This window comes from Misgurnus anguillicaudatus, chromosome 25 (genome assembly GCF_027580225.2).
Source record: "Misgurnus anguillicaudatus chromosome 25, ASM2758022v2, whole genome shotgun sequence".
Taxonomy (NCBI): Eukaryota; Metazoa; Chordata; class Actinopteri; order Cypriniformes; family Cobitidae; genus Misgurnus; species Misgurnus anguillicaudatus.
In genome coordinates, this window is record NC_073361.2 from 20,259,909 (window position 1) to 20,279,974 (window position 20,066).

At 37.6% G+C, this 20,066-nt stretch overlaps 1 protein-coding gene across 1 annotated transcript in view; it reads right to left on the reverse strand.

Moving 5' to 3' along the window:
- Positions 1 to 18,073, reverse strand: part of vipr1b (vasoactive intestinal peptide receptor 1b) — a 118,345-nt gene extending 100,272 nt beyond the window's left edge. The window contains exon 1 of the mRNA XM_055182247.2: positions 17,988 to 18,073. The gene's annotated coding sequence lies outside the window, so the exon portion shown is untranslated. The remainder of the gene's footprint in view (positions 1 to 17,987) is intronic.
- Positions 18,074 to 20,066: the final 1,993 nt, after the last annotated feature.

Here is a 20,066-nt window from a genome sequence, read left to right on the forward strand (position 1 = left end):
TGTTTTCCTTTAATGTTGCCTTCAAGCATCTGCCGAGATACTGTACATCTACACTGTTAAACAAAATGATTATTCTTATCTCTTTAACATAATTGACAAACAACTAATATCATTTGGACAACATTTGTACTGCAGCTTGTCTTATCTCCTACACTTCTTTAGATATCAAAGACAACATAGACAAAATATCACAGATGCAGTGGAAAGGTAACATCTGCAGCATCTTAAATGACCCTACCCATCAAAAATGGTTCCTCTGTAATATTTATAGCTTCATTCTCCTTCAGCAAGCAGTACAACCAAATGTGCTATTCCCGATGGTGATAAAATAGCAACCTAAGTAATAAGCAATGCTTTATGTGCACGTGTGATTCATTTGAATGCATCTCAGGTGCATTATAAACTACCGGTTTCAATTGAAATACAGGTTAAAGTTGGGCTAATATTGGGATATGGTTAATCTCTTTGGCCCCAATAAGCCAAAAGGTAGCCTGGATTTGTCTGGTAGCTCCGGTAGAATGCTGACTCTGTACAGTTCAAAGCCCAGGCATTATATTATACTGGCCTTGTTTTATGAGGTTATTTGTTCAGACATGACAATATCAGATACAAGGAAACAAAGTTTATGGTAAATTTGAGAATATGAGGAGAAGGTTTCTAAATCTTGATTTTTTGTGTGTGTGATAATATAAAAATATTTTGCAATGTTGCTTTTTGTGATTTTTTGTTTCTGCATATAGAAAAGAAGGAAATTTAAAAAAAGCCAAAGCCTTGCTTTCTTCATTCAAGTGACAATAATACAACATCCCTTCAGCTTACTATTACCAGTCTAGCTTTATTACTATTCATGTGCTGTTTTAATCCTATAAAATACCTCCAAAGAGAAATTAAAAAGCTCGAAATTAGTGCTTTACTCCAGTCTCATCTTCGAGACTCTCCATTACAGATCACTTTACCAGTGAAATATTATAGGCAGACTTGTGAAACAGATGCTGTGCACATACAAAATGCACCCACACACACACAACACCTCAGGCTACACTAAACAGTGGTACTAAATGGCCACCTGAGGCCAGACAGCCTTACAGAATAGACAGTTCCTTTTATAACCTTCAGAAATTCTTCTTTAAAGCCTCATGGCTCCTGCTCAACGCTATAATGTCCCTGTGCCACACACCAGTGGAAAATGTCGCTGTCTTATTGATGATATCCCCAAAGCTTTTACGTTAATTGGTTAGTTTACGACCGCAGTGAGCCGGGGACGATGGACATTCGGTCCAGAACCTGGAAAGCTCCCAGATCGAACATTGCATTAAAACAAGGCACGCAGCCAACAAGCCCGGTTTAGCAGCTTTGACAGAAAATCAAATGCTTTGCCCACAAAGGCATCGGCAAAAGTTAGGAAACTATTTAGAGTATTCAAACTATTTTTAGAATCTTGTCCATTTAAGATAATTACTTTTCTAAATCCTAGAGTTTTAACTGGCCTTGCTAGGTGCTCTGTTTTACCAAAGATATTAGATGTAATAGAATTGAGCACTCCTATTACTTTTAATTAGTGATGTAGTACTCGAGTCCGGTCTCGGACTGAGATCGGTCTCAAGACCGATTTCTACTTTCTCGGACTCGTCTTGGACTTGTTCCTTCAAAGACACGGTCTTGACTCGGTCTCGAACCACAGTGAGAGGAGAAGGACTCGTAATTTCAGACTGAGTCCTCGAGACCAAAGCATTTTTTATGTTTATATAAAAAAAACACACAACACACAACAATAATAATAAAATGCAATGTTGACAGGCATTATTTAAAAATGACATCCCATGGTGCAATGCAAAGATACTGCCATCAGAGCCGCTTATTTATCTCTAGAAAAATAGGCATAAGATGATGCATATGGTAGGGATTTTTTTAAAGCATAGTCCATATTAAGATGTTAAGACTGCTCCTCTAAACAATTCACAATCTAGCTTAGTCTGCAGGCCTAACTGTTGATTATTAACTGGGGTAAAATGGTGAGGGAAGTCCTGCCTTTTTGTTATAAGAACCAATCATTAATCGATAAAGACTGCTGATTCTTTGGGGGAATAATGCAATTAACAGGTCAAATAAAATAAACAAGTAAAAGAAAAAAGTTTAAGTAGACTATATATTAAGTCCTTGAAAAAAGGTGAGATTTTTTTAGATCAATTTGAGCCTAGGGGTGGGTATCTCATCAGTAAAGCCAGTTTACGATTTAGTACTAATCACGAAACCGCCTTTACGGATGAGATACGCATGAGAATCACAGGCGATTTATCGCCCACCCCGAATTTGAGCTTAAGAAACCAAAGTTATGGTGCCGTTAATTTCAGGTTTAATTGTTGGTCAGAAATATGTTGTTTAATTGTGATTTCAGCACACAATTTTAGAGACATCTGTCTTTCCCTATTCAAGTAGACTTTAGTCTTGCATGACTGAAATAACTGCCCAGTTGCATTGTAGACATGGCTGCCTAGAGGCGCAATTTTCCTCAAGGGACTTTGGTTGTATTCTTTGCTACATGTCGGTTTATTTTAAATGTTTACTCATGGTGCTTGTTTGCAATTTGTAAGTGAATTAATGTAATCATGCTTTCTGTTTTCTTTAGCTAAAGTATAAAAGTATATTTCATGACATTGAGTTGAAAATGACCAGCTTTCAAAACTATTTTGCTATTTTGTACAATTAATCTTAATACAATTATTAAGAAAAAAACCCAACACTCACAAGTGCAAAAGCAAATTGTACAAAACCGGAAAAATGACATTCATTAAAAATAGCCACCTTGTAAAATAGTTACAAACTGCCATAAGATTGTGTTGAAATGATCCAGATGACACTTTAACTGCATTTAAAGGCTGACTGTCTTATTTAAATGTCATAGAGGTCTAACATGTGTTCTGTCCGTAGCTTCGAGCAATATTCATTACAGTGTCCAGATTAATGTTTTTGGCATAACTGAATAAGAGCCATGGGCAACTTGTTAATTAAAAGTAGGACTGCAATTAGCCAAGATGAAGCTCGTTTCATTGCTTCCTGTCGTATCTATAGATGATGACTTCTTACAAGAAGGTTTTTTTTGTATGAAATGCCAGCGTGAATATGAATGCTGAGAAGCTTAAAATACCCGAGCACACAGAGCAGTATAAATCGCATGTCTATTGTTCTTTGTAATAACCAATTTCCCTATAGCAATCTCATACACGAGGGAAATGAAAGTCTTTTCACAGGCTCTGAGATGTTCGCAGTTAATAATGCAATAATCCCTGTTAATTAATGCCTTATACTGCCTACTTAGTCTGGTAGGAAGGGGGGGTTCACCTGCACCCGAAAGGTATATTTTTTTAACCTAGTTTTTTGTAATCCTTAAGGTGTCTAGAAAAGGAATTTTGATGTTCCCCATGCAAATTATTGTCCCATGTGTGATTTTTTGTATCATCTTTTGTGACCGTGCTTGATATTCGGCTGTGAAAAATGTAAACTTTAAATCTACATAGAATCTGAACAATACATCCTACAGACACAATCCACCCCATTTTCTCTTAATCTTTGCATAAGGAATTGATAGACATGAGGATTGTCATGATTAGATGATGTATGGTGCATTAAAACTCAAATAAACACAAATAATTAAAAAAAATCTGTGACCTTGGATCAGTGGAACTTCTCCCCTATGGACCCTATTGATATATGTTTTCTAACTTTTGTATTTTTACAGTCTTTAGGATGTCTAAGAAGCAAATTTTGATGATCCCTACTTAACCTCTTAAGCGTCGTCCTATCCTTTAGAGTGGGGGGGGTGAAAAGTTGAAGTGCATCTTCAAATGAATATAACTCTGGCACTTTTTGGTCTAGAAGCCTAATCTTGGTCTTGTTTTAAAGAAGACAATTGAAGGTTTTTGACTGAAGTGTAACCAGGTGAAAATATTTAACAGAAAAATTGTTATAGCAGTTTACATTTATTTTAATAAATAAAAATAATCCAATAACATATTAATTTTATTAAAAAAATTATAAAAAGGTACATTTTTTAAAAAAGTAATGTAAACATGAAGCCAGATGTCTCAAGCAGTTGTGATCCAAATTTCAAGTTAAAATCACAAAAACTGAGGTTTGTGTTACAGTTTTAGTGGTTTTACCAACAACGGCCAGTAGGTGTCAACAGTTTGCTGCATACTCTTGTCATAAATGAATCAATTACTTTCACAGCATTATTATTACTGCTAAAACATTTTGAAATATGAAAACTACATTCTAAGAGCTTTCCAATGATATATAGTTTGTCAACATTTTTGAAGATTTATAATAGGATATAGGCATTATGAATAAATAATAATAATATGCATTCCTATGGGAGGGGGGGCATGTAACAAAAAACTGTCACTAAATTATTTCTATCATCAGATGACTTTGACATATGAAAACTACATTCTGAGAGCTTTCCAGTGATATATAGTTTATCAAGATTTTTGGGGTTTAGGGTGGGGGTTTAGTGTTAAAAAAAATGTAAAAACATATTGGGCCTACATGTGGGCCAGTGACCTTTTTGAAACTGACTTTCACTACGTCATTTTTTTTCTCAAAATGGTAAAGATATATGATAACTACACTCTTAGAGCTTTCCAATGATATATAGTTTGTCAAAATTGTTTAGGTTTGGAATAGGGTATTAGTGCTATACATATGTAAAAACAAACTGGGTCCACCTGTGGCCCGTGACATTTTTGAATCTGACTCTTACTCTGTTATAATTTCTCCAAAATGGTGATAAAATATGAAAACTACACTCTTAGAGCTTTCCAATGATATATAGTTTGTCAAGATATTTTAGGTTTAGATAGGGTATTTGTGTTACCAATATATAATAACAACATGGGCCCACCTTTCAACCTGTGGCATTTTAGAAAATGGCTCTCACTATGTAATTTCTTTCCCAAAATTCTGATGATAAATGGAAACTACACCCTTAGAGCTTTCAAACGATATATAGTTTGTCAGGATTGGATAAGAATTCACGTGGAAAACACTGAAATAAACGTAGGCGCCCCACTGGCGAGACAGTGACATTTATCAGGATATAAATGTTTTGAGGCGCACTCTCTTCATAAATGAATCAATTACTCTCCCTACATAATTTATTTTATAAAACACTGCTGAAATATGTATTCTAGAGGCTTAGACCTTTCCAACAATATATAGTTTGTAGTGATAGATTAACATTTACCTCAACAATATTGAAGTAAACTTAGGTGTCCCGTATACGGGACGGTGACGCTTAACAGATATTGTCACATGTTGGTCCAACTGAACATCTTCCATAATAAGGAGTTACTATTCAAACCGTTATTTTGGTATTATATTTATAGAAACAATAGAGAAAACCACTGATATAGTCAAATATGTGTATATATAGGGTATAACAAATCCCCATTAGAATAAACTGAAATAGAAAAAAGTGATTTTAATCAAAGGTCAAAAGGTCAAGGGCAATGAAGTCTATTCATCATACAGCAGGGCTGTTTCTCAATATGCATTCTTCAGCAATCTTGCCTTCTCGTGTCCTTGCTCTACATCATCATTAACAGTCGAAGTTCATTCCAATTCTCAAGAACGCAAGTACAGAGGACGCATGAAAATACCCGGATGTGTTCTTGATATCGAGGATGCATCGAGTGCAGACTTGCGCGCTGAAATCACTTTACGCCCCAGAAGTCATTGAGGCAAAACAATGGCGGAGGTCAGGTGACCAACAGGAAGATGGCACACATCTCAATTCTCATAAGTGCGTTCTGTGTTCTCGCGACCTTCTGAGTTCACTCTTCCGAGGTCACCTGGCAAGTTCAATCTCCACAAGGACGCAAGTCCGTTCTTTGCGTTCTTGGAATTGAGAAACAGCCCAGGTCTTCATAATCGATCTCTTGCTCCTCGTCGTCTTCACCATCTCCATCCATCTCCTCGACTGTTTCCTCCAGCAAGCCAGTGAGTGAAGTGGGGAGGATAGGTCCACAAAACCACACTGGTTCCAGAGTACCCTCTTCAGTCTTTTCCCAGCCTCGGCCAGGATCATGGGGCTTGGGACACCAGAATATCGGTGTGGCTGCTCTCTTGTAGATGGCCAGACAGTGGTTGACACAGTTGATGTGTGGGACCAGGTTGTCTCTGCAGGGCGGGAGCCCAGACAGATCCACCTTGGATCTGGTGGTAAGCGTCTCATCCTCTCCAATCATTCTTTTCAGCATGATTTTGAATGTGAAATGAACTGCTTTGCCAAGCTGAAAGTTGGTTAGGAGAACTGTTTGAATAGTTTTGCAAAAGTGACCTATGTATTGAGAAATGTGTCCTAGCATCTGTAAAAAACTGTTATTGCCATTACATGCTACAGAATATCTGCCTTGAAAAAACTCACTTGAAGGCTGCATGGTACTTGGATTACTCTGCAGCTTTTTCAGAGACCCAACCTTCCCTTTGCCTCTAAAGGTACTTGTAAAGCTTTCCCTGTGAAGATGTAGAGGCCGAGTATTGTGCAGTAGTCTGCCCCCTTACATTCTGCCAGTTCGCTGACATTTAGGATCTGCCTGTGCTTTTCGATCCCAATGTCGACGTAGATGGTCAGCGGGACGGATTGGGCGTGGTGTAGGAGGATGAAGAAAATGTCTGTGTCTGCAGTGCTCACCACAGCCACCTTGTGCCCCAGTTGAGCGGCATACAGCAAGTACAGAACAACCCGGTTGTCAGTCTCTTCCTGGGTTGAATCCAACTGAGGTATCTCACATAGTCCTTCTCACATGGCCATCAGTGTGGTCCTTCAGATGAGACGTTAAACCAAGGTCCTGACTCTCTGTGGTCATTAAAAATCCCAGGATGTCTTTCGAAAAAGAGTAGGGGTGTGCCCCTGCATCCTGGCCAAACTTGCCCGTTGGCCTACTAATCATCCCCCCATACTAATTGGCTATATTACTCTGTCTCCTTTCCAATAATAAGCTGGTGTGTGATGGGTGTTCTGGCACAATATGGCTGCCGTCGCATCATCCAGGTGGATGCTGCACATTGGTGGTGGTTGAGGAGAATCCCCCTTTCATATGTAAATTGCTTTGAGTGCTGCCGGAAAGCGCTATATAAATGTAACTAATTATTATTATTCCTATTATTTGACACCATCATCTCTCTTGGATTTCTTTGTAGCAGGATTAAACTCTTCAGACTCACTATCATTTTCTTCCTTGTGTTTCTTTGACTTGGGTATGATTAGCAATGATCACCAACTAGCCAATTAGCTATTAGAGTATAACAGTATTGACTTTATTTTTCCTTAATGTCTTCAAGGCAGCTTCAAACTTTGTAAAGAAGTATGTTTTTCAGACTCACCATCGATATCACTCTTCTCTTTTTTGAGGATGATTAGCATGCATCAATTGCAAAAAAAGAGAAGCTGGGAAGATGGGCCGGCACTGATACAGTGTGGCATTGGATTACTCCAAACAGCTTTTTTTGTATTTTGTGCTTGCTAAGTCTGGACTTTCTGAAGGCCTTCAGAGTTATTAACTTTCGACCACACTTATTGCTCTAAGTTTCAAATTGATTCCAATCTAAATAAAAAACTTGGCACAATATTTTAATGTGGAATATGTTTATCAGACACCTGAAGCATTACAAATATATACCAGTTTGAAAAAGACATTATGTAAATGTTCTTTTTTGCTTTTTTTGGAAATCCAGGGAGGCAACCAATATAGCCAGAAAAGACATACACGTGACAATATTTCAGGTGTGGATCATCAACTTTGTTTATTAGACATCTTGCAGACTGTAAAAATACAAAAGTTAGGAGACATATATCAATAGGGTCCATAGGGGAGGAGTTCCAGTGATCCAATGTCACAATTTTATTTAAATTTTTTTGTGTTTATTTGAGTTTTTATGCATTATACATCATCTAATCATGACAATCCTCATATCTATCAATTCCTCGTGCAAAGACGAAGAGAAAATGGGGTGGATTGTGTCTGTAGAATGTATTGTACAGATTCTATGTTGATTTAAAGTTTTCCTTTTTCACAGCCGAAAATCAAGCACGGCCCCAAAAGATGATACAAAAAATCACACTTGGGACAATAGTTTGCATGGGGAACATCAAAATTCCTTTTCTAGACACCTTAAGGATTACAAAAAACTAGGTTAAAAAAATATACCTTTCGGGTGCAGGTGAACCCCCCCTTCCTACCCTACTAACTTGCAACATCAGGACAAAAGCAACAATGCAACCTCAGGTTACTCTGTCTTAGAATAAAGGACTTTGTTGGATAAATCATGCCAATGAAACCAATGCTGCTTTATGGGCTGTCAAAAATACAAGAAGTGAAGATCTATGTGCAGATCAGTATATTTAATATGCACTAATCAGGGTGACAAGACACAACTGGAAAAGGTAAACATTATAAAACTACATATACCATGAACAAGTAACAGGTTTTTAAAATAAAAGACAAATATGGTAAAACAAAAACACACAGAGACATTACGCTGTCTAGTTTAATGTTAAGAACGTAAAACTGATCGCTGTCAAATATTAAATTTTTCTCTCCTTAAAAAAATAAATAGGCCTATATAAAAAACAATTACAGTATATAAGAAATAATAAAAGGAATGGGTGGTTGCAAATTTACACTAAACTAAATGTATTTTACAGTTACATGTAGTTAAAGCTATAATAAATAAAAAATATTTTTATTGTTGTTAAAAATAAACAAATATTAGTTATTAATATTAACTCTTTCCCTCGTTTTTTTTTAAGTTGCCAGTCAGCGCCAGCATTTTTTATGATTTTCACAAAAGTTTAATGCCAGAAAATATTCTTCTTTACTTTATTTGTTCTTTTTTTATCATCTCTCAAATATGGTTTCTTCAAAAATACAAAATTTTGAGCAAAAAGCTGAGATTATTGTGTTTTGGTGCAGGACTTTTGATAGAGATCAGATTCAGAGCTATCATCAAAACATACACAGAGTTTGAACTGCTTGACCTAAGGGGTTGCTTCCGGGTTTTATAAGTTGGGTAACAGCGCCATCTGGTGGATACTAGTGAAAACATGAATTGCTGGAAAAACTTGTCATTGGCAGGAAGCGTTTTCTCTTTAAGCAACACTAAAGAGTTTTTTTAACTTAAAATAACGTTTCCAAAAAAGTTTCAGTCGTTCATCCACTCGAAACAGGGTGAACGGCACTTTCACATTAGCTTTGCAGCCCTCTGTCGGGCAAAACCGCACTAAAGGAGTTTTCAACCGTCGGGTCGGGGTCCTCTAGTTCGAGTGAAAACTACAAAAACTTACTTTACGGCAGACCTACAATCCAATCAGAGCCAGCTTTGCTGCAGTAGGCTAAATTTCTTACGACAGTGGTAATGGACAATTCCGCTTCTAACCTGTAAGGGGAGCAAAGAGCAACAACTCTTTAGTGTTGCTATAACATTCACACGAGGCGTAAGCGTTAACGCTTAACGGAAGGCTTGTCTGAAGCGTGGCCAACAGCCAATCACAGTGGCCGCTACACATGCTCCGTTCGTCCATAAACGTAATTGGCTGGCTCTGTCTAGGTTGTTTGCATAAGTCAATCTGATTGGCTGACGAACGCGTTGCGGCTTGAAAAGTTGAGAAATGTTCAACTTCTGCCGCGAGCAACGGTACTGACGCGGCGCCGAGGGATCCACAATTCAGTTCGGCAATTAAAAGTGAATGGGAAGTGTTAACACTGACGCCCGGTGTGAATGCATTTCGACTGCATACGTCATCGAGGTTCTCATATTTCAATTAAAAATTTTATAAAGTTAACATTTATTTCTCTTAAGACATACAAATTTCATTCTTACCATGAAATGTAACGATTGCTTTTTAAAATAGGACCTGGAATAATAAACCTCAATGACATGCCGTCGACAAATGCAACTTCAGGAGGACGCACCTGAAATCCTGGCCAAGATGTGTCTTCAGGGTTTATACAGAAATCCTTAAGTTAAATTTACTACTTTTTACTACCTTTTTTACTACCTTCAGAATATTTTTTAAAACCATCACGACACTGAATTGCAAGTGTTAATCAGCGACCTTTCTATTATTTACACAGATTTTGACATGTATAACATACAAAAAAGAATTAAAGTGAAAAAATTCTTCTGACTGAAATATTTTTTAGGCCAAGTCATATTCCTTTACCTAACACTTTATGTAGGCGAGACCAATAGCATTTTAAGGGGAGATTTTTTTGCCATAAATTCCATATTGGAGTCTCATGTGGCATATAGGTAGCTGTAGTTTGCAGGGCATTTCAGATTAAGGCAAAACAGCTAAATAACTCACTATACTGTATACAAAGAAAACATGAATATCACCACCTTTAATGAATCTTTTATTAATTATTTATTAATTGTAAATGTATTTATTTTAGCATTTACTAATCATTTTTTAATCAAAGTTGAAACTGTTAACATTAGTGAATGCACCATGAACCACCGTCAATTACTGTAATGACATAAACAAGAATTAATTAATGCTTATATACTCAATATTTTTCATTGTTTGTTTATGTTATATAATGCATTTACTAATGTGAACAAATACAACTTTTTCATATCATTATTCAGTACACATAAACAAATAATCCAGGGTCTGTTCTGTTCACACAACAGTTTACAGTCACAGCTCTAATACAGTAACGTTATGCATGAATATAAACCCTGAACGAGTAACTCGAGTCAAACTCATGTAGAATTCACACAGGATGTCTGTAACCATCGTGACAGTTGTTAATTGAATGACTGTACCTTTATCAACAAATTATTATGTTACAATAGAGGCAGCGCTGATGTGCTAGTTTATGCGCAATGTTTCTGCTGTTTACTTTCTCCTGAAGACCTGAATGGTTGTGTTTATATGAGGATATTTGCAAAGACGGGATTTTTGACGCATGTGTGTTATTTAAGGCCAATTAAGCGGCAAAAATACGTACAACACATGCTCAATGAGAATCGAATGCGCGGCTTGCGTGCTCCTCTGACACAGAAACAGCGGACGCACTGTTGTTTGTGTTTGAATGGCTTAAAATCACCTGTTTTTAAACTGCTGTGCTTAAATATATTTACAAATGTTACGTTTTTGTGACCACACGCAAATGCAACTGCAAGAACCGACATGTGGATGACATCAAAGTCCCGCGAGAGCATTTCGGAAGCAGGCTCCTCTTATGATTCCTCGTCAATCGCTCTCACGGGATTTGGATGCCACCACAAGTTTACCTACGAGTTTAACAAACCCGTTGTATCAGCCACTGGTTAAATCAGCATATCATTAAAAAGCGTGCCGCGGATGATCAGTAACGTGAGAAATCATTTACCCCCAAAATACAGGACCCCTTACGTTAGTCATACTGTGCAAAGACACGCAATTACCTGTTTGGTTTTCTTAGCCCACGAACTGAAAGGCTTGCCAATCTTCATTATTTCGCTAAGCCAAGTCAATCGTCTTTTACACCTTTATCGATCTTCAAAACATCGGAGCCTTCCTGCATTATAAGTTTGACCATGCTAGCTGAAAAAGTTTTACCTCAGCTTAACGTGATACAGTCAGAAAACACGGAGTGGATCCGGTCCGTAGTGATTACAGTACGCTTACAGCGGAGAGAGGAACGTGATTTGGCTCCACTCCAGGCTTTGATCACATCCCAGAGACGAAAGATCTTTGATTATTTGCCCAGATATGCAGGCGATTTGAACTAATTTCCAGGCATCATAACATTACAAAAGGCAATCGAAAATTTACTACCTCGTCAGATGACGCTTACTACTTTTTACTACTTTTTACTGGCCTTAATTTGGCATAATTTAATTTACTACCTTTTACTACCTTTTACAACCCCGCGGAAACCCTGGTCTTGGAAAAATTGCATGTTTGTATGGAGCTAGAAGAGTCTCAATAAAGATAAATGCACACACTACATTCACATATGCACACACAGGATTCATAAATACACACGCAGGATACACAAATGCACACAAAATTCACAAATGCACACACAAAATTTAAGAAGCACAGAAGATTCACAAATGCACACAAAATTCAGAAATGCACACAAAATTCACAAATACACAACCAATTCAGAAATGCAAACAACACCCACAAATGCACTCAAGATTCACAAATGCACAGGACAAGATTCATAAATGTATTTCTGATGCACACACAAATATATCTTGATTTACAAACTGTTTTTGGTCTGTGAACTTTACTGCATTTGTGTGTGAATTTTGAGACTCCCCTGACTTGGCTCGACACACACACGCTGTGTAAACTACTTCTTCTTTTTCGGTTTTATTGACGGTTGGCAAACCAGCTTAAAGGTAATGTGATTGGCTTATAAGTAAAAAATCCCCCACGTGGGGTGCGTTCTTGTGATTGGCTAAAACAAGGGAGATATCTGATTGGTTGCAGATCATTCCCTGTTTAAAAAAAGGCATTTGTGTGTTGAGACAAGTCAGGGGAGTCTCAAAATCCACACACAAATGCAGTAAAGTTCACAGACCAAAAACAGTTTGTAAATCAAGATATATTTGTGTGTGCATCAGAAATACATTTCTGAATCTTGACCTGTGCATTTGTGAATCTTGAGTGCATTTGTAAATGTTGTTTGCATTTCCGAACTGGCTGTGCATTTATGAATTTTGTGTGCATTTCTGAATTTTGTGTGCATTTCTGAATCTTGTGTGCTTTTTAAATTTTGTGTGTGCATTTGTGATTTTTGTGTGCACTTGTGTATCCTGCGTGTGTATTTATGAATCCTGTGTGTGCACACGTGAATGCAGTGTGTGCATTTATCTTTATTGAGACTCTTCTAGCTCCATATGTTTGGTCACCCTAGTTATTATGCAAGTACAAAAACAATTAGCATTCAAAACTGTCACCTTACCCTAATTCACAATGTTATGCTTATAATAATGATTTATAAGTTGGATCGAATTTTGCGAGAAATGTCTGCTGTTTCTTAATAAACATGGGGCTCTATCTTACACCCGGCGCAATGCAGCGCAATGCGCGACGCAAGTGTCTTTTGCTAGTTTCCACCCTAATTTTCACGTTTAGCGCCGCGTTGTTTAAATAGCAAATGCATTTGCGCCCCCTTTGCGCTCATGGGCGTTCTGGTCTGAAAAACGAGGTGTGTTCAGGCGCATTGTTGGCGCGTTGCTATTTTGAGGCAACTAAAATAGACTACGCCATTGACCAACAAAAACCTGGTCTAAAGTCTAAAGTCAATGGCGCAATATGTTTTATGTTATTTAAAGAGCGCATTAGTAATATGCGCCTATAAACGGGAGGACAACGCGGGTTTGCTTATCACAAAGTACATAAATGCGCAGCAGCACAAAAATGCTTTTAAATATGAAAGATTAAAGGATTGAATTTAAGAGATTATTATTGAGTCTCTTGGACATATTTATAAATGGGGACTGATTATGAGACGTTAGAAGGCGCAAAGAGCTGCTTTACCTGCAGCCTGATAAGTAAATAAATGCTTTGCTTTAAACAAATGCGTCTGTTTTTAAATGTTTTTTTTTTAATGCTACCTCACGGATTTATTGTATATGATGTACCTGTGGATATGGCGAGATGAGAAACATTTGTAAGTAATGCTTAAAAAAAACTCTTTGCTAAAAAACGCTGTCCAAAGTGCTGAAACGTGAGGAGAGCCGTTTGTAAATTCTTTATCTCCTGTTTGTTACAAATAAAGTATTTTTACAGTACAAACCTTATCTTACATACTTGTAAATTATTTTTTGATGATATTGGATAGCCATACATTTAAAGCAATTACAACCCTGGTTTTTACTTCCATGAATAAAACAAAACCGGTTTTTAATGTTTTAATAAAAAAAAAACAATTTCAATACAAGTGAAAAACAACACAATTATTTAACATTAATCTTAAACTGGGGATCTTCTACCTCCGCTTAGTTTTTCAGTTTACAAAGTCCGTCATCTAAATAGGGATTAGACATAGCGCCAGCGCAACTTGCTTTTAAAGGGAATGAGAGCTGTGACTCTCATTGGTTTACTGCACGTTACGCCCAAAATACTCCCATTATAATAGGACCAACCCTTTTCGACCATGCGCTCGGCGCAAAAACGATTTTTCCCGTCGTTAAATTAGCAAAAGTGGATTCGGACACGCCCATTTAGACGTTGCGCTGTGCGCTTTAGACAATGCGCTTAGATCGTTAAAATAGGGCCCATAAAGTTAAAGGGACACTTCACCCATTTGCATTAAGCTTTGTATAGTTAGATCCCCAGTCATGTTTTTGAATGGTCATGCATCATTTCAAATACAGATTTCAGTGTTGCACTTCCTTCATTCAATGATGTAAAAATCATAATTTTGCATCATTGAAAAAGGAAGTCCTATATCTTTGTTGAGGGGATGAGACTACAAACACCCCTTTTCTCGGTCAAATAGCACCAAATTCGAAATGTATGTTACATTTCGACTACAAATATGACACACTTTCAATAAAGATTAATGTTTCTATGGGTGAAATGCTCGTTTAAAGGCAGGGTCCATGATTTCTGAAAGCCAATGTTGACATTTGAAATCATCTAAACAACATGCCCCTACCCTAATAGAATCTGCACCTTCTTTTGATAGAACCACCCCACAGATACATACGCCAGTGGTTTTCAATCTTGTCCTAGGGGACCCACAGCTCTGCACATTTTGTATGTCTCCCTTAACTGACACACCCAGTTCTGTTCATGGATCTCTCCATTAATGAGCTGATGATCTGAATCAGGTGTGTTAGATAAGGGAGACATGCAAAATGTGCAGGGCAGTGGGTCCCCTAGGACAAGATTGAAAACCACTGCCATACGCAACCCAGGCAACGATGTCGTTTAGACACGCACCTTACCACTGATTGGCTACAAGTGTGTTTTGGTAGTCACCCCGACTCCCTTTTCCAAAGCATTTTTCAGAAATCGTGCACCCCCCCTTTAAGCACAGAAATTATCCTGCAACCTTATCTTTCAAACAGAGATGGCGCTAAAGAGGCAAAGTTACTGATTGCAGCTTTATTTATTTAAAAAAAGTATTAATAAAAAAGTAAAGATATAAAATAGAAAAATAAAGAATAAGGAGGGTATACAATATAATCCTTAAAAAAAGGAATTTAAAGCATTTTATAGTCCATAGACCTGATAGACTTTACGACCGAATGCAGCTTTTTAATTTCAAAATGAACAACAAAGAATTGAATATCCATTTAAAATTATTAAATTACATGCCATGTGATATTAATTGTTGGATACAGTAAAGAAGGTCTGGGATGGGTAAATTACAGTTTTGGTGGGTAGCTAATTTTCATACAAAAGTAGATTACTTTTATGTTGTATAGCTGTTTGTACAACATCTAGCAATTCCCAAAACAAAGTTAATACTTGTGACACTAAAGTAATGGATAAGGGCTCAGTCACACCAAAAGCGTTTATGGCAGTTGCAGGCGCCTTTTTTGAATGATATTCTATGGGCAGGGCGCGTTTGCGCGCTGTTTATGCGCGCCGAGCGCCTTGCGGTTTTCTGCCGCCTGCCGCGCACGCGTTTTTGAAGGAGCGCTGAGAGCGGAGAAGCGCCTGACGTCATTCGCGTCTTCCATTGTCCAATCGAATGAGGGGAGAGGCGGGCCTTACGTTGTGGTGAGTGAAGTTTACAGTTGCTTTGAAGAACCGGACTCCACTCGCTCACTCTCTCCTGCGTGTTTGTGCACCTCTTATCCTCAAACAAGGTCAGAGCAAGCGTCCTCTTTTTAAAGTTTCTGCTAATATGACAGTTAACAGCAAAAGAGCGCTCACGCTGCAATATTTGATTGACAAGACAGCTGACTCTGCGGTTGCTTAGCAATATGAAAAGCCGCGCCGCACTGCTCTTTTTTTTAAAAAGGCAGTGCGTCGCGCCTTGCGTTTGCAAGCGTTTAAAGCGCTTTTGGTGTGACTGCGCCCTAACACATTATAATTTATTCATTGAAGTGTCACACATGTTATTTCCATTACTTTACAAAGGCACCAGTGATTAAGTAAAATGGCAAGTAAACAGCTTTTATACCTTGCAAAAATTTAGTAGAAAAGGCCAGATTTAGTTGAAGCTTAAAGAAAGACTCGTGGGATTCATGCATCTCTACCTTACTGCCAACTTAATTCCCATGCTGCCACGAAGATAAGGATTAGCTATACCTGCTGACAGTCAGAGATAAAGTGTATGAAAATAGCATCTCTTGTTTACCCTCTGATTCATGACTGTGAGCTCATCTACATGAATCGTCCAAACAAAGCAACTCACTAAAATGAATCACTAATTCTCGAATTGTTTTCAACTTCTGTTTTTGTAGCAAATGTTCAATCAAATATGCAACAGAAAAATTATCAAAAAAGGACCCCTAGATGTCACTGGGGCAGTACCCTTTAAATAAGTCCAGATGTGTACATGTTTTTTGTTATCTACTAATATGCACTTTTTGGTACTAATATGCACTCTTTAGGTGCAAAGGGTACTTTTGAAAGGGTACCAACCCAGTGACAAGCCAAGTGTGGCTATCTTCTTTTAACTTTCTCAAAGGGCAGCCTGATCGTAATTTAACTATGTTTTATTATAAAAGCTTGACAAGCTATAAACATCGCTTCCCCAATGCTCTTTTCTCTCACCCGTCTCACCCTATCTGTAGTGTCGGGCTCACACCTGCTATCATTTACCCCTGCGGGTGGTTGTACATCAGAGCGGATCACGTGTTTGACAGAGCTATTGAAGCAGGAAAGTGCCTGTTTATTCTGTCATCAGTTGTCTGTCATTTTGAACTCATTACTAAGTGCCTATGAACAAACATAATTCACCTCTTAGTATATACCAAAGAGATTTTCTGTCGTAAAAAGGAATTTAGATTAACTGTCAGTCACTAGTCCTGTGTGGGTTATAGAGGACTTGAGGACACAGCCTATCACAAGCGGGAACAGAAGATGTAACGTTACTAAAGGAAAGACATTGTCCTGCTTTCACAATGATGGTTTGATGAATCAATATTCATGTTCACTTCAGTTGAGTAAAAAATCAAGTGTCACCCAGCAGAATAAAGGAATACATTTAGTGTTTATCCTATTTAGATAGCAAAAACAATCTGTATAATTAGTTTATGATGAGATATGAGGCTCTAAATTACATCAAGGCATTTATGGAGCAATTTTCTGATTGACTAGGCATTTAAATATAAGTGTTTACCATATCTAACACAATGTGAATAGTTAACAATTCTAAATTCTTAAATAAATGAGATGTTTACAACTAGTGCATCCTGATGACTGTAACTAGCTTGTGTCATACGGCCTACAAACAGTGGTGTCCTCATCCTACAGTCGATTGTATATTTCATCTAATTGTTTGAATAAAAAACATCGTACAGTCTACATATAAAAAGAAGCTTGTTCGACTTCATGCGGCGCCGCAAGAACCGACAGCCGGATGACGTCGAAGTACCACGAGAGCGAGACGAAATTAGACTTCGTATGATATCTCTTATCGTTCTCGCGGTACTTTGACGTCATCCGGCTGTCGGTTCTTGCGGCGCCGCATAAAGTCGAACAAGTCTTACGTTTATTAGATTAATGTCGCACTTGATCTGTCATAATCTTATAAAACGGCAGAAATCATCTGTAGCAGGCTTTTAGCGCGTTTAAGAGCGTTCGGGATATGCAGCCAGCTTGTTATTGCATAATAAATCAAGAGTGATCAGGACTCAAGCGGCGGGGTTTTCAATCACCCTGAATGGATTTATTTGCAATAACAACCGGCTAGATGACATTATATGCCTCTTAATACACATCAACTTGGCATGTAAGTAAATATATGAACAAATAATATTGATTTCATATGTTATTAGCTTATTTGTAGAAGTACCTTGTCACGACGACTCGCAGTGGATAAAGCTTGTGTTATCAGTTACAGGTCATGACTAATGACCGGACTGACCAATCAGAGTCGAGCATTCCAGAGCGTGTAATAAATTGAAATAAAATGTGAGAAATTGTGATCTATTAGTTACATTAAGTAATCATATGGCATTTATATCTTTTTTCTTTTTATTCATGAAGTAAAAAATTGCCCAGACCTATTTTTCAGAGTATGATTGAAGAATCACGGCTCATCTGGATAACAGATTAGTTTTGTAAAAGTGTCTGGCAATGGGAATTTCCATTTTTCGTTCAGTGCTTCAGAATCTGACACTGCTACAACCGAACCCCTTTAGTAAAAGTGCCTTATTGTTTTGCTTATTTGATATTAATGGGCTTATTTAAAAGTGACAAATGCGCACAGCAACAAATCAATGTGTTTAAAAAAATGTCAACAATGGAAGGAAATTACATTATAGGTCTACTCTGGATATCCGTTGATAACATTTACTTTCACGAATACCGCTATTCATAAAGCCATTACATATATTATTGTGATTAGCATCTTTGCAAAATACAAACAGACAGATTGTGTTAGACTGAGTTTAAAGATTGATCACATTGACGTAACAAAGGCACACAAACCATCAATTTGTCCAACCAAAGGTAAACAAATGTTATTTGACTTGTTTAAATGTTTAAGTTTAAACAAAAAGTCATTGAAACTTTTTTTCACTAGAAGTTATTGAAATAAAGTTGAACCATTCAACTTTTATTTTTTATACCAACTCACTAGTCCAGAAAGTTGAAATCACTTGTTTATTCAAGTTGTTTAAACATAAAAATTTAAGTGCAACAATAATTTTTTACACTGCATATGCCAGCCTGACGTCTTACTACACTCACCTAAAGGATTTTAGGAACACCATACTAACACTGTGTTTGACCCCCTTTCGCCTTCAGAACTACCTTAATTCTACATGGCATCGATTCAACAATTCTTTAGAAATGTTGTCCCATATTGATAGGATAGCATCTTGCAGTTTATGGAGATTTGTGGGATGCACATCCAGGGCACGAAGGTCCCATTCCACCACATCCCAAAGATGCTCTATTGGGTTGAGAAAACATCCCACACACCATTACACCACCACCAGCAGCCTGCACAGTGGTAACAAGGCATGATGGATCCATGCTCTCATTCGGTTTACTCTACCATCTGAATGTCTCAACAGAAATCAAGACTCGTGAGACCAGGCAACATTTTTCCAGTCTTCAACTGTCCAATTTTGGTGAGCTTGTGCAAATTGTAGCCTCTTTTTTTATTTGTAGTGGAGATAAGTGGTACCCGGTGGAGTCTTCTGCTGTTGTAGCTTATCCGCCTCAAGGTTGTGCATGTTGTGGCTTCACAAATGCTTTGCTGCATACCTCGGTTGTAACAGGGATTATTTGAGTTAAAGTTGCTCTTCTATCAGCTTGAATCAGTCGGCCCATTCTCCTCTGACCTCTAGCATCAACAAGGCATTTTCGCATACTGGATGTTTTTCCCTTTTCACACCATTCTTTGTAAACTCTAGAAATAGTTGTGTGTGAAAATCCCAGTAACTGAGCAGATTGTGAAATACTCAGACTGGCCCCGTCTGGCACCAACAATCATGTCACTCTCAAAATTGCTTAAATCACCTTTTTTCCCATTCTGACATTCAGTTTGGAGTTCAGGAAATTTTCTTGACCAGGACCACACCCCTAAATGCATTGAAGCAATTGCCATGTGATTGGTTGATTAGATAATTGCATTAATGAAAAATTTAACAGGTGTTCCTAATAATCCTTTAGGTGAGTGTATAAGACCATAAAAGTCTCACCCAAAAACCTGCCAACACTCAACTGAACACCCAAACTGATAAAAACTGTAATTTAAAGCCCTTGCTTTGGATGAAAGCACCAAATTTATCAATGTAAAAGATAAAACAAGACATTTCCCTCCTTTTGAGCAAATGTATGTTATTGTCCATAACAGACTGCTGGACATTTATTTTATGCTCACAGCTGCCCTTCACTGTCCTTTCACCATCTGCACTCAGTT